Source organism: Phyllostomus discolor, chromosome 10, assembly GCF_004126475.2.
Source record: "Phyllostomus discolor isolate MPI-MPIP mPhyDis1 chromosome 10, mPhyDis1.pri.v3, whole genome shotgun sequence".
In the NCBI taxonomy this organism is placed as follows: Eukaryota; Metazoa; Chordata; class Mammalia; order Chiroptera; family Phyllostomidae; genus Phyllostomus; species Phyllostomus discolor.
Window position 1 is genome coordinate 70,754,466 of NC_040912.2, and position 14,413 is coordinate 70,768,878.

The 14,413-nt window shown below is 39.7% G+C and overlaps 1 long non-coding RNA gene and 1 pseudogene across 1 annotated transcript; both read left to right on the top strand.

Moving 5' to 3' along the window:
• Positions 1-506: 506 nt before the first annotated feature.
• LOC114507325 lies at positions 507-1,682 on the top strand (annotated as a pseudogene).
• A 55-nt stretch (positions 1,683-1,737) lies between these two features.
• On the top strand, positions 1,738-4,921 carry LOC118497000. Its single transcript, XR_004899542.1, has 2 exons — positions 1,738-1,794; positions 4,861-4,921. It is a non-coding gene; the product is annotated as an uncharacterized LOC118497000 (long non-coding RNA).
• Positions 4,922-14,413: the final 9,492 nt, after the last annotated feature.

A 14,413-nucleotide genomic window follows, 5' to 3' on the forward strand; every position in this document is an offset into this window, starting at 1 on the left:
TTGTCTCCCCATTTTGGCAGCCTCCTTGTGTTTGTTTCTGTGTATTAAGTAGAGTTTCTTTGACTTTTTTTCTTGTTAGCATGGCCTATTGAAAAAAAACCACGCCAGTATGCTGGATGGGACAGAGCCTTAGATAATCATCAGGACAGGGAAACCCATGTTGCTGCTCTGTGGCTCTGTGAAGGGAAGGACTCAGAGAGGGGCCAATGCCTCTGCCTGGCCTCTAGAGTTTTGTCTGGAAGGAAGCTGTCTCCTGGCAATTGCCTCAATGCCAGATACTTCAATTTCCCTCCATATACTCCTGGTGCTCTTCTAGCTGTTGCCCTGTGCTGAAGCCCAGAGGAAATGAGTCTGTGTAAGTCCTAAGTCTGTTGAGGTCCCTTTAAGAGGAGGCTCCTGAGAATCCCACAGTTTTTTCTGCCACCCCAACCCCCACTAGTTTTTATAGATAGAAGTTATAGGGACTTACCTTCCTGGTGCTGGAACCCTGGGCTGGCTGGTCTGGTATGGGACTGGGGTCCCTTACTCCTGAGATATCCCTCCTGATTTTTACCTACCACACAAGGGTGTGGGATCAGCCATTATGTATCTCTGTGCCTCTCTGCTCACACCAGCATGTGATTCTCTTGACTCTGAGCAGCTGCCCCATCAAAACCTGAAAGATCCTGGCCAGAGACCATAACCCAGGCCTCTGAGGCCTTGAAGCCTGCTTCATAAGTCTGTTGGACAAAGTAATAAATTGTTCTCGAATTGAGATAAACCAAGCAGGAATGACTATATATTATCAGCCTGGCCTTCTGTATGGTGAATTTATGGAACATGACTAGTGGCCTTGGCAGCACTGGCGATTAATTGGAGAGTCTGCTTTGCCTGGATCCACTTATGAAGCACCCATTAAGAATAGCTCTGCGCAGAGTAACCAATGACCACGTTGACCCTTCAGATGATGTTCTTAGGCCAATGGCCCTCCCTCTTTTGAAACAGTTTGGAATTGATGGTGAATCACTTGAGCTAAAGATTGTGTGGTGGGGAATGCCTCCTGAAGGAGGAAATGAAGTGTTTTTCCAATGTCCTATAAGAAAGGTCCAGAAGCCCATTCAGCTCACAGATCCAGGAAAAATCAAATGTTTTAGAGGAAAGACATACTCCATACATGTATCACCTCAGATGGCAAACTGGATTGTGGACTCTGCATGGAGCATCCTCAGCAAGCTTATATACCCAACATCTATATTTACACAGACCACATCAAAGGAATCAACTCTGGGAAGTCTCTAGGCTTTGGATTTTCACTGGTTGCTGATACCACAAACACCACCTTCCTCAGTACTGCACTGGCCTCCATCCCCAGGGCTAGGGAGCAGCAGTGCTTCCAGAGGACCTGGGCAGGAACTGCCAAGCACTGCCTGAAGAAATCTATAGGGCTAGATGTGTAGACTCAACCTACCAAAGTCTGGCCCTATTGCTCATGATTCCAGTACAGCAGGAAGTTTCCTGAGTTCTGCTAGGATCACTCTCTCTCTCCCTATATCACAGACTTTTTATGGCATTTGAAGAACTTTTCCAAGATTATGTTTAAAATTGAACCCAAGCCATGTGATAAAGAATGTGAAGGTGGGGATAAAGTGCTAATAACCTGCATTTGCACTGGCTGCTCTGACCTTAGCTAGACCCTCAAGTGACACTGTCACAGGATAAAGGGCCCCAAATGCCTATGGACAAAGCAGAAACTGCCAAGGACCCAAAGAAATTAAGTCCAAGTTCATCCAGGACAGGATAGCCTCTTCTATTAAGGTCTTTCTCTTTTTTTAAGGGTACTTTATTGATTATGCTATTACAGTTGTCCCATTTTTTCCTCTCCTTTGTTTCCCTCTATCCTGTACCCCACTCCCTCCAGTATTCATCCCCCTCCTCAGTTCATGTCCATGGGTTGTATAAAAGTTCTTTGGCTTCTCCATTTCCTATACTATTCTTAACATACCCCCATCTATTCTGTATGTGCCAATTATGCTTCTTATTCCCTATCCCTTTTCCCCCATTCTCCTCCCACCCCCTCCCCACTGATAACCCTCCATGTGATCTCCATTTTTGCAATTCTGTTCCTGTTCTAGTTGTTTGCTTAGCTTCTGGTTTTGTTTTTTAGGTTCTGTTGTTGACAGTTGTGAGTTTGTTGTCATTTTACTGTTCATAGTTTTAATCTTCGTTTTCTTAGATAAGTCCCTTTAACATTTCATATAATAAGGGCTTGGTGATAATGAACTCCCATAGTTTTACCTTCTTTAGGAAGCACTTTATCTGCCCTTCCATTCTAAATGATAGCTTTGCTGGATAGAGGATCTTGGATGTAGGATCTTGTCTTTCATGACTTGGAATACTTCTTTCCAGTCCCTTCTTGCCTATATGTTTTCTTTTGAAAAATCAGCTGATGATCCTATGGGAACTCCTTTGTAGGTAACAGTCTCCTTTTCTCTTGTGGCTTTTAAGATTCTCTCCTTATCTTTAATCTTGGGTAATGTAATTATGATGTGCCTTGGTGTGTTTCTTGGATCCAACTTCTTTGGGACTCTCTCAGCTTCCTGAACTTGCATGTGTTGGAGGCCATCCAACAACTGACCCTTGACACAGTCGGGACAGATGAGACGCATCTGCACAGCAGGAGTGGCTGTGGCTGGGTCTCCTGTCTATCTCTTCCCATATGCTTGTCCCTATTAGCATCAAGTGGTGAGATTTCTGGACACCTGTGCTTTATAACAAAAAAACTCTGCACGATGCCTCTGATTTTGCACAAAATGACTTGTTGACCACAGGATAGAGACCCCTAGCAACCCTAATGTTGCCTGCTTCCCTCACCTGGGAAGTTAAGGACAAAATTAAACTATGGGCAGACCAACTGCCAGAAGGCTGAAGGAGGCCGTTGCTAGGAATGTTTCAGGAGTTACCATTCAAAAGCTCAAGATTTATTAGAACCATTGCCTTTCCCATGCCCTGGGCAGGAGCAGTTATTGATGGGACCAAGTAAATAGAGGAGGAAGGAGTTTTAATTTAAATATAATAATCTCAATACATGGAAATGAACATAAAACATGCCCCCCCAAGATGTATAAATCAAAAAACCTAGGCAAAAATCCAGTTATCTAATTGAGATAAATTTAATTTTAATGGATAATAGTTGATTTTATATACCTACAAATCACCCCTTGTACCCTTTTAATTTAGACCAATTCCTAGAATTTTAATAGATACCTAGTTATTAATTGGCACCTGAAAGTTTGTGCCTATATAGCTTTGTTGGCTAAATGATTAATGACCCTCTTGGTCAAAATAACCTTTGTTTAATATGGTTGATCTACGGGACTTTCTGTACTTTTTGGTTATTTCTTTGTTTAACATGATTGATCTGTAAAATCTTCTGTACTTTTTGAAGTTATTTCTATGGTAACTGTTTCTGTTTTAATAATCATATTATGTATTTTTTTTAATGGGCAATTTTTTTTATTTCAATCATTGCATATTATGTATTGAATATTGTATAACCTACCCTATAAAAATAAAGATTGATTTTTCTCGGTGAGTCAGTCAGGTCTAGAGAGCCTGGCTGTCCTCCAGCACCTCACCCGGTGTCTCGTTTCACCTGAGCTGTTCCTCCTTCAGGGACTTGGAGACCTGCCGAGGCTGGACCCTGGCATTCACGTCTAGTTCTTTCACTGGATTGGGGAAGATCTCCTTCATTATTTGTTCAAATACGTTTTCAATTTCTTGCTCTTCCTCCTCTCCTTCTGGCACCCCTGTGATTCGGATGTTGGGAGGTTTAAAGTTGTTCCAGGGATTCCTCAGTCTTTCCTCATTTATTTGAATTCTTGTTTCTTCATTCTGTTCCAGTTGTATATTTACTTCTTCCTTTTATTCCAAATAGTTGATTTGAGTCCGGTTTCCTTCCCTTCACTGTTGGTTCCCTGTATATTTTCCTTTATTTCACTTTGCATAGCCTTCACTTCTTCTTCTATTTTGGGACCATATTCAATCATTTCTGTGAGCATCCTGATTACCAGTGTTTTGAACTGTGCACCTGATAGGTTGGATATTTCCTCATCACTTAGTTCTTTTTCTGGGGTTTTGATCTGTTCTTTCATTTTTGCCATATATTTCCTTGTCTTGGTGTACCTATTATGTTGTAAGGGGTGGAGCTTTAGGTATTTCCCAGGGCAGGGCAACCAACATCATTGCATTGTGGTACTGTATGTAGGTGAGGGGTCAGACAGGGAACAGTGCTGCTTGTGTGATTCTTGCCCACTTTCAGTCACTTCCCTTGCTTCCCACAAGTGGATTGTGCCCTTTCAGGTGCTGATTCCCAGGTAGGTGGGCTTGTATATGTTCTAGGATCCTGTGGGCATCTCCAATGAACTCTCCTGTGAGGCTGGGAGTCTCTCCCACTACTGCAACCCCCACATGTTTTCACTGTCAGAGGTTTTGAGGCTTTAGTTTCCTGTGCTGGAATCCTGAGTTGTGCAGTTTGTCTCACTCCCCAATTGTTTCTCCCGGTTTATCCACATGTGACTGTGGGATATCCTAGTTGGCCAGCCACCACCTCAACCTCCCTGGTCCACCATCTGCTGCCTTGCCGTGCATTCTTGTTGCACATCCTCTCTGCCCCACCTTCCTGTCTCTGCCCCTTCTACAAGTCAGGATGAATGTTTCTTCTTTAACTCCTTGATTATCAGACTTCCACACAGTTTGATTTTCTAGTAGTTCTGGTTGTTTTTTGTTTTTAAATTGGTTGTTATCCTTCTTTTAGTTGTGCAAGGAAGCAAAGCATATCTACCTATACCTCCATTTTGGCTAGAACTCTAATGATCTATTAAGGCCTTTCTTAATTTTCCATTTAAAAGCAATCAGAATATCCAAATAAAAGATATCTTTATATTATGTGGTTTCCAGGCATTTCTCCAGGGATATTGATGTTACTCGGGAAGCCTTGTCATGGTGAGAGCTTCTTTGGCTTAGCTGGACAAAGAGCATGCCTTTAGGACAGTCACGCTACTAAATCAATGTCACAGCTGCATTTCAGCAATGCTCCCTCAGCCCACATCCCTGGGCTCCTATTGTGTGGCTGTTTTCCAGACCTGTGGTGTCTGTTACTGTTCTTCCTACAAGGACTGACCTCTTTGAACCTTGGTTTCTGTGTAGGGATTAAATGAGATAAAATTGATGGGAATTCTTTGTGAGTAGTGCAGTGTTACGCAGATTTCAGAAAATGGTATAGGAGACGAGACTATTTCATCCCTTGTCTTTGGAATGGACTCTGCTACTTTAGAGGCTGATACCGCTCCCTGCCTAGTTCATTGTATGTGTATATGGGGGGATCAGTGCCTGGGGAGGACAGGGGTCCAATTAAAGTTATTGGATACTTTCTGTAAAAAAATTTACCACCTACCAAAATACTTTTTGACGGTTTTATTATATAAAAGAATGCATAAAATGTTATTAATTGACAACTTTAAACAATGAACCCTCAAAAACTAAATGATAAGATGAGGAGAATGATGAAAACTTATCATTTTTCTTACTTGATGATGGCTGAATAGGTGGGATGCTTTTCCAAAAGCTTGTCCTTAGATACTGGCAATATATTAATGGTATAATAAAGTAGCCTTTTACTTAAGAGAACAGACACTTTTAAGCACATTTCAGGCTTTTATTACTTCAGAAAAAATTTCTCCATTTTTTTCCCTTTCTTTCCTGAGGAAGTCAGTCCCAATTACTAATATTTTATAAATTCTACTATTGCTCAAAATAAATAATAGGTTTTAATAGTCACTTTCCTATGACATATGACCTCAGTCAATCCAAATGTATGTTAGAGAGTAACTGGCCAGAGTGCTCCAAAGGAGATTTCAAAAAAAAAAAAAAACAAATTCAGATAGAATCCTGCCATGATATTAACCAAATAAGATCCAAGAAGTGAAAAAGAATAGGCCACCTTTTTATAGATTCTGCAGTAATTGCATATAGATAAAATGCATATCTACAGTGTTCTATGTCAACAAAAAGACACAGCAAGTGACCAGTTTATTTGTTGGGGTTTTGAATAGCTTTCCACACCAAGATCAAAAAGACTCATGTTTAAATGTTTCAGTGCTCGTCTTGTCATTACTGGTAATGCCTTCATCTTAAAACCAAATTTTCTACTATAATACATGCTATTGCCTCCCTACTTAGAGCTGTAATTTGTTAATATTAGAATTGCTAAACCTTGAAATTACAGGCAAAAGATGATTCATACACCAGGAGAACATCTCTATCTTGGCAGACTTTTCTACTCTCTTGAAGTAAATCCTTTTTATTAAGCCTTTCTGCATTTCACAGTCTATCTTGTCCCTGAAACTGTGAGCAGTAGACTCCTGACAATAAGTAAAGGAGGCCAGGCTTACTCCTCTGCTTCAGTTAGTTGGCTGCTCAAATACACCATCAAAGAGGACTTTCCTGACCACTGTAACTAACAGCTTCCCTCTTCTCAGTGTGACTGACTTTTCTTAACGGCATTGATCTCTACCTGATATTCTATACATATATTCTTATATTTAATTACTTATATAAACTTATATATATATACTTTACATCCTGACACATACCACATTATATACTTATACAGTGACATATTGCGATACATTATTTGTGTCCCACAACCACACACAGGGTAAGAACATTGCTTTATTCACTGTTGTACCTTGGCACCCACAACAGCTAAGTACATGGTAGATACTCAATAATTACTTGCAAAAATGAACTAATAAATAACAAAATTAATTGACAGGTAAGAGAAAAAAGCGAGGCCCTGGATAGAGCACCCTGGTGGGAGAACAGAATGTAGCACGCATGGGAGACTCAGACTCTCGTACTTGAGTTCAGAAAAGTGCCAGCAGGGCAGATGAATACTCGGGAGTGTGAAAGGGAACCCAGTCCCTTTTCCAGGTTCTGAATGTTGTCTGGCATTGGCCCTTTAGTAAATCATCTTGGCTTTTACATCCAATAGGAATTGCTTTCGGCGTACTTATGAGACTTGCAAGGGGGAACTCTACGTAGTCTCACTGCAAGCTAGAGCCTAAAAATGAAATTTAAAAATGGAGACGCTTGCTTCCAAATACTATAGCTGAATAAATAAATACTATAGCTGAAATTACACTAACGATAAAAATATCGGAGAACTCTAGTTGAATGACTAACGTGAAATCCCCTGCCCATCCTCCCTTCTCAATCACTGTTTTCCACAATAACTATAGGGAAATCTTCCAGAGATGTATGTGGTGAACAAGTGATCAGGCCCAGGAAAAAGAAGAGGAGTGGGTAAAATTAGAATGATGACATGCAAGTAAAATTAACACCAGAAAGAGACAAGAGCTTGGAATCCAAGCCCATCAAGCACAAGTGACAGCACCACGCAGACAGCGGCTCCCTGGCATTCACTGAGGGGGTCAGGGAGTACTCTGCTTTATTCTTTCCCAATGTCTTCTTCCAGGTGGCCATGCTTTCTTACTGCTCCTCCCAGCCTTCACCCAACACACTCCTTCCCTCTGTCCCTGGGAACCCAGACTTGTCTCCTCCAAATGTGGAAACCCAGGTTTGTTTTCCTTGGTGCCTTGACAAAAAAAGGAAAATTAACATAAATGGGAAGTATGTAGGACCCCAAAGTCCCTTCTTGACATAAGGAGTTGGCTTTCTGGCTACTTAGTTAACAGGAACACTAGCACACAGATTTTCTAAATTTATTTTAAAATGTAAGACACTTAACAGAGGACAACCAGGAGTCTAGACTGGGAAGCAGAATAGCTTCTGCTGCTCTAGTAGGGCTTTGCAAGCTGGTTGGAACATAATACAAACAGTCTGTCTTGCTATAACCATTATAGTGATGTAAATTATCTTTATGGAGCACAAGTGAAGTGAAATTAAAACACAACTAATGAATTTCACCATGTTCTGTTTGGCTTGGTTTTGCTGTACTTTAAAGGTTTTGAGAATGAAAAGGCATGGGGAGGGTGAAGGGAATTTATTAAAACAGATGCATGATATAAAAAATTCTGGTCCTAGTCAAAGTTCTCCTCAGTTCTCAACTGTTTGCCAAAAAATGGGGACTCATAAATCCAAAGAATTACCCCTCTAGCAGAGTTGCCAGATTTAGCAAATATAGTAAATAAACATTCAAATTTAACTGGACATCCTGTGTTTTATCTGGCAACTTTGCCCTGTGGGGCTCTTGCCTGATTCCATGTCATGGCTAAGAGCTGGGCTCTGGAGACAGAGAGCTCCCTAATGCTGGTGAGTAATTTAGCCTCATTAAGCCTTTGTTTCCTCATCTGTAGAATAAATTTGTAATAGACTCTACCTCACAGAAACATTTTGAGAGTTACACAATTCATTCCATATAAAGCTACACAAAACTGTATTTCGCACATAGAAAATACTCAGTTATTATTATTATCATTGTTATCATTACTATTATTGGGATGGTTAACTTGTAAATCAATGAACAAAATTACTGGATTACTGCATGTAAAATTCAGTCAAGTTTCTGTGGTTTGGTTTTGCCTTACTGCATTTTTAGCTTTGGAATTGTTCTTAAAAGTTAGAAGCAGCAGCATATAAAATTATTACACAAATATTAAAAATGTCTACATTCCAGTTTTACATTTGCTGCCTAGGGAGATATGGGAAAGAAAAAGGAATAAGGGTGAAAGACACAAATTAAGTGGAAGAAAGATAAAGACAAGCAGATGTGCTTCATTTGGCCTGCACTGTACTTTAAAATTATTTAAGTTATTTTGCAGCACCTAAAGACTGGGAAAATTCACACAAATATAGGTAATTCTGGCTCTTTTTTACAGATCAGAGCTCTGGGCCCCTCCAAGCCTTGAGAGGGGTTGCCCTTGATGCAGCACGTGCACCCCAGTTCAGGCCCAGCTGTCCACCAGACACCGAGGCCCAGTGTTGGTCCCCGTTACTCAGTGCACTCACTGGTGTTGTGGTTATTCTCATACCTGGTCAGCCGCGCACTCATTCATTTCACCTGCCTGGATCAGCAGTGAGGCCCAGGAGTGCTTTACGATTGCATTAACTTGTCAAAATGATCTTTACAAGCAACTTCAAGCCACCCAAATAAAAAAAAATCTTCTAAGTAAAGAAATAGTGGATTTGGTAAGGAAAAACAGCTTAAAACACGTCACCTAGACCAATAGATTTCAAATGTTTTTGCTCAGATACCTTCTAAAGGAATTTTGAAAAGTATATGTGTCTTGCACATTTTTTAAAATGTCGAAATCTAAAATTTGTTATCACGTGTTTAAACAGTTGAAATGATAGAATTTCTAGCATAATATAAGTGCTACCTTTTAAAATAAAACTCATTCTTGATGAACTATAAACATAATAGTAAATTTTCAGCATTTTATATTGAAACAATTTTAGACTTTCAGAAAAAACAATAGTAAAGAGAGTTACCTATGCCATTTCCCCAACTTCTCCTAATGTTATATCTTACTTAATGTTAATTATCAAACAAAAAAATTAACATTACTACAATACTATTAACTAATGCTAACAATGATAGACTTACTGGGATTGCCTCAGTTTTCCACTAATATCCCTTTTGTATTCTAGGATTCTGCCCAGGGAACCACATTGCATTTAGTTGTTATGTCTCCTTTAGTCTTCTCCAATCTGTGGCAGTTCCTTGGTCTTTCCCCATCATTCAGTATCTTGATACTCTTGGGGAATACTATATATACTGGTCCAGTATTTTCTAGTGTCCCTCTATTTCAGTTGGTCTGCCATTTTCTCATGAAGACAGAGGTCATACATTTTGTGGAAGAATTCAACAGAGATGATATGGCCTTCTCATTACATCATATCAGGGACTATGAAATATCGATATATCTTATTATTGGTGATGTTCATTTTCACCACTTTATTAAGGTGGTTTCTGCCAGCTTTCTCCATTCTAAAGCCAACCATCTTCTTCTGTGATTAATAATACATACTTGGAGCGAGACACTTTGAGATTGATACAAATATCCTATTTCACCTGTTTAGTTTGGTATCCATGGAGGGATCTTGCCCACACAGCTATTGCTCTGGTGTTCTAATGGTGATTTCTGTTTTCCTTAACCCTTCTTCACTTCATAATTGAAATTCTTTTGTAAGGAATACTTATCCTTTCTTCCCCATTTATTTATTTAGTTATTTATATCTGTATGAATTCATAGATATTTACTTTGTTCTTTGGGTTTTGCATTAGGGTTCTCCAGAGAAACAGAACCTATAGGATGTGTATTAACACCTAGAGAGAGAGAGATTTATTTTAAGGAATGACTCACACTGGTGAGGAAGCACAGGTCCAAAATCTGCAGGGGAGACCCACAGGCTGGAGCCCCACAGGCTGGAACTCCAGGGGACAGGTCTAGTCCTGGTCCCAAGGCAACTGGCTTGCAGAATTCTTTCCTGCCTTGGGGGAGGTGAATCTTTGTTCTACTCAAGCTTTCAATGGATTGGATGAGGCTCACCCACATTATGGAAAGTAATCTGCTTTGGTCAAAGTCTACCAAAAAATAAAATCCCCTTCACACAAATATCTACAATCATGATTGACCAAATATCTGGGTACCATGACCCAGCCACGCTGACATATAAAATTAACCATTACAGGTTATAATTCAATATGACCATTATTTATTTCATTTCTCAAATCGTTCCAGCTTTAGCCATTAGGAGCTCATTCAGGTTGGCTCCTGTGTTCTCTTAACGAGTTTCTATCCTTTTTCATATTTAGAAACAAAGATCTAGGCACTAGGTGTGCTGTGTTACTGGGATAGCAAAGCCTGTAAGTCTCTTCTGTGGGCAGAGCTAAGAAAGGTGTGTATGGACACTTACCTACATGTACATATTTATTTCTGTATCTACCTCATTGCATATCTTGAAACATGGATTTACACTGATAACTCTGACTCCAAGCTCATACCATAGGATTCAAGTCTAGCTCTTCTTCTTTCCTCACTTGTAAAGTCTTTCTCCAAAGTCAGAAGCCTTGCTGACATATGTAACATATTAACTTATTTTTTCAATCCTGGTTTACATATAAAGTAGTTTCAGTGTTGCTAACCCGTGTTCCTGCAGGACAGATATTTGCTGAGCAATGTACAGTGTTTGTATACAGTAATTTTGTCTTTAGACTTACCAGTCAAAACACTGCTTTTCAAAATTACTTAGGTCAGAGCTCCTTTCATTCCTACCTGCCTCAGGGTGGCTGTGCCACTCATTTGAAATACAGTTAAAATCACTTCTCACAGTCTGTCCTCCATCTTTAGTTCCCTCCACATCATAGTTCAGTTTTCTTTTATTTACATAGGATAAAATTCTCCCTCTCTGGTGTACAGTTCTGTGTATTTTCACAGAGATATATATATCTAGTACCACAATTCCATAATCCCCCAAACAAAGCAGTTCAATCATCCTCCAGATTTGCTTGGCTTGCCCCATTGTACCAATGCCTTTTAGTAGGTAATATGCTTCCACAGAGTAACAATCCTTGGAAATCAGTGAGGTACAGAAATTGGATTATAGAACATAAAAAAAATATATCACATTGTGACAAGCACTGCCAATTGTTTGCAATAACTATTTGTCCCTTTCCCCAGAGTCTAAATTCCTCAATTTTTAATGGGACACTTGATCCTTCAGAATAAGTTTATGCCTTCTAGGCTCCTGTGTGCCTAGGCTGGGCCTGTGGCTAAGCCCTGGACAACAGAGCATCTCTAGCCCTTCCTTTCAAGGTGGCTGTGGCACGCCTTTTGCCCTTTCTTCTTCATCCCTATCTCTATTGTCCTAACTGAAACTGGGAGTGATCATTTAATATTTAATATTTAATACTGTTTTCTCACAGGGTCAAAACAGGTTATTCTATAACTTCAAGGTTGGTAGCAGATAATTGGCTTCAAGCATTTGAATTATCATACATGTCTTTCCCCGGTGGAATTGTAGTTTTAGCTCTTGTGGATATTAAAGTGAATAAATTCATCTTTAAAAATAAACTGAAATAAAAATAAGCAATATTTCAATTATCCAAGCTTATTATAGGATCTTCATGATCCATATGTTGGTTCTAAAGATAGTCTTCAAAAGCCATATTCACACATAAATTTACACTGGCAACACTTCTTTCTTCCTGCTGTACTGCTTTAAAATTCAAATGCAAAGATACCATCCTTAAATTATCTTGCCTTGTGAGTGACATCCTCCACTGAGGCCTAAATTTACCTCCAACCCACATAGGTCCAGTGTTCATAAAGTTTGCTGCTATGAATTTTAATAGATGGAATGAAGAAGAGCGGAATAGAGGTTTGATAAATGGCTTGTGCTGGAAAAACTCAGCCTCACGTCAGTTTAGATACACTCTCTGAACATTTTGCTTCATAGGAAAATTTACAGAGGAGCCAATTGCAGACTTGGACTCAAGAAGAAATAGCAGGTGTATGTCAATATAGCTACAGCAAGTGGCCTATGTTTTGTCACCTGAAATTAAGAATGATCTTGGGAAAAAACTTCCAAGTTCACCTTCCGTAGAGTAAAGCTGGAGTCAAAGATACTAGGGTGAAGCTAGATTTCTATAGTGTGTCCCTTTGAAGAGAAATTGCAAAATTTTGATAATAATGTCTTTGGAAGTAAGTAATAAACATCAGGTGAAAAAGTTAACTTTGAAATATCTAGGTATCAAAAAGACATTATTGTAATCAAAAAGCATAAAACTGGATTTCCACCTTCATCTAGAATGGACAGAGGACACAGGGCTGGTCTGTGACATGAAATAGGTTGGTTATTAACAGAAATTTCCCAGCAGGCAGGGCTTGGAGACTGTGGAAAGGGTTAATAAGTAAATGTATTGGAGTTTCCTAAGTGAAAGAATTTTGGAATCCATATTCATTCACATATTAGTTACTTTTTTAGCGTGAGAAATAGGAAAATTCACTCCATCAATAGCCCAATGCCCATTCCCAATGCTCTTTTCCATAACCAACTCATTTGCTAAGTAAGGGACAGGTAATAAGATAAACCTGATTGGCTACGATACTGCCACTGCTCAAAGCAAGCAGTAAGAGTTCATCTCCACTGATTATGGAAAAAAGACTCACCACAGAAACAGAAATCTAAGTAGGCAGAAATGGTGAATGTTGACCTGAAATGAGATGAGCAATTGTGAGATGATCAGCGGTGTCTGGAAGTGAGCAGCGGACAGAAAGGGAGAGACACTGGAAGCAGCAATTTAGGTGGGTCAGAGAGAGGGCTGGATCTAGGTGACCACTTATCCAGGATGAGGCTTAGGAAGATGAGAGGCACCATCTCCAGGGGATGAGAGTGTTTGCCCTTACCTTCCTTCAGCTAATGAGTTCACTGATTGGCAGGATCGCCATAGTTTAATGGTCACTTTTGGGTACCAGAGAAACTCAACCAAGGAGAAGGGGAGAGAGTAAAGGTCAGAATATAAGGAAGCGCTAGTGGTCTAGGGTGTGGCACCAGTCTCAGGGTATCCGTCCTTGTCTGTAGCAGTAGCACTGCCCCTCTGATGTTTGTTTCGTTCTGAGGGCTGGGTGGCCCTAAGAAGGCATTGGGCTAAAAGCTATGGCTGACAAATGAGTCTCTTGTTTCCACTGGATGGTGGCCTTTTGCTTTTCCTTTGCCCTGTTTTGATTGTAAAAAGCACTGAAAGTCATTCCTACTAGTTGCTCAGTGGGTGTCTTTTTTTACTTTCTCCTGATGTCTGGGGTTGCCTCCAGGGGGATGAAATGCATCCCCAGAAGTGCTTGGCCCTCAGCAGACTCAGGGTTGATGTTTGTGCATATTTGTAAAGTTCCAGGTACTTGTCCCTGAAAAAGGGCAGGATTTTTATTCCCACTTGTCCTTCATCTGCCCTAGTTTGCTGACCTAGTTAGGGTCCTGATCTGGTTGATATGCTCTCCACTTAAACACTTTTTCAACAGTATGACATATTCATCATATTTCCCCAATTTTCTTTCTTTTACAGAACTTTATCTTGATGTAATATATATAAATGCAAGACAGTGTTTATCATATGTCATACTTCTCTGCAATAAAACATTAATATTAATTGGAATTTCAAATTTTGGGCTATGAATTTAATTCCTAAACTCCTGAATTAGGTGCCAAAAAACATGTAGTGTCTGTCTTCAAAATTATTTTTATTGATACATCAGATGGTGACTCAAGTAGATTATTTAATTTTCTGCAAAATGAAGAATGAAAGAACTAAAAACCACTTAGCTTGCAATAGATGAGTGCTTTACTGTCTCTCCCTCCTGAAAAATAGTCATTCCCCTTCTTGGGCATAAACCTTTTGTTTCCTCCTAAATTCTAA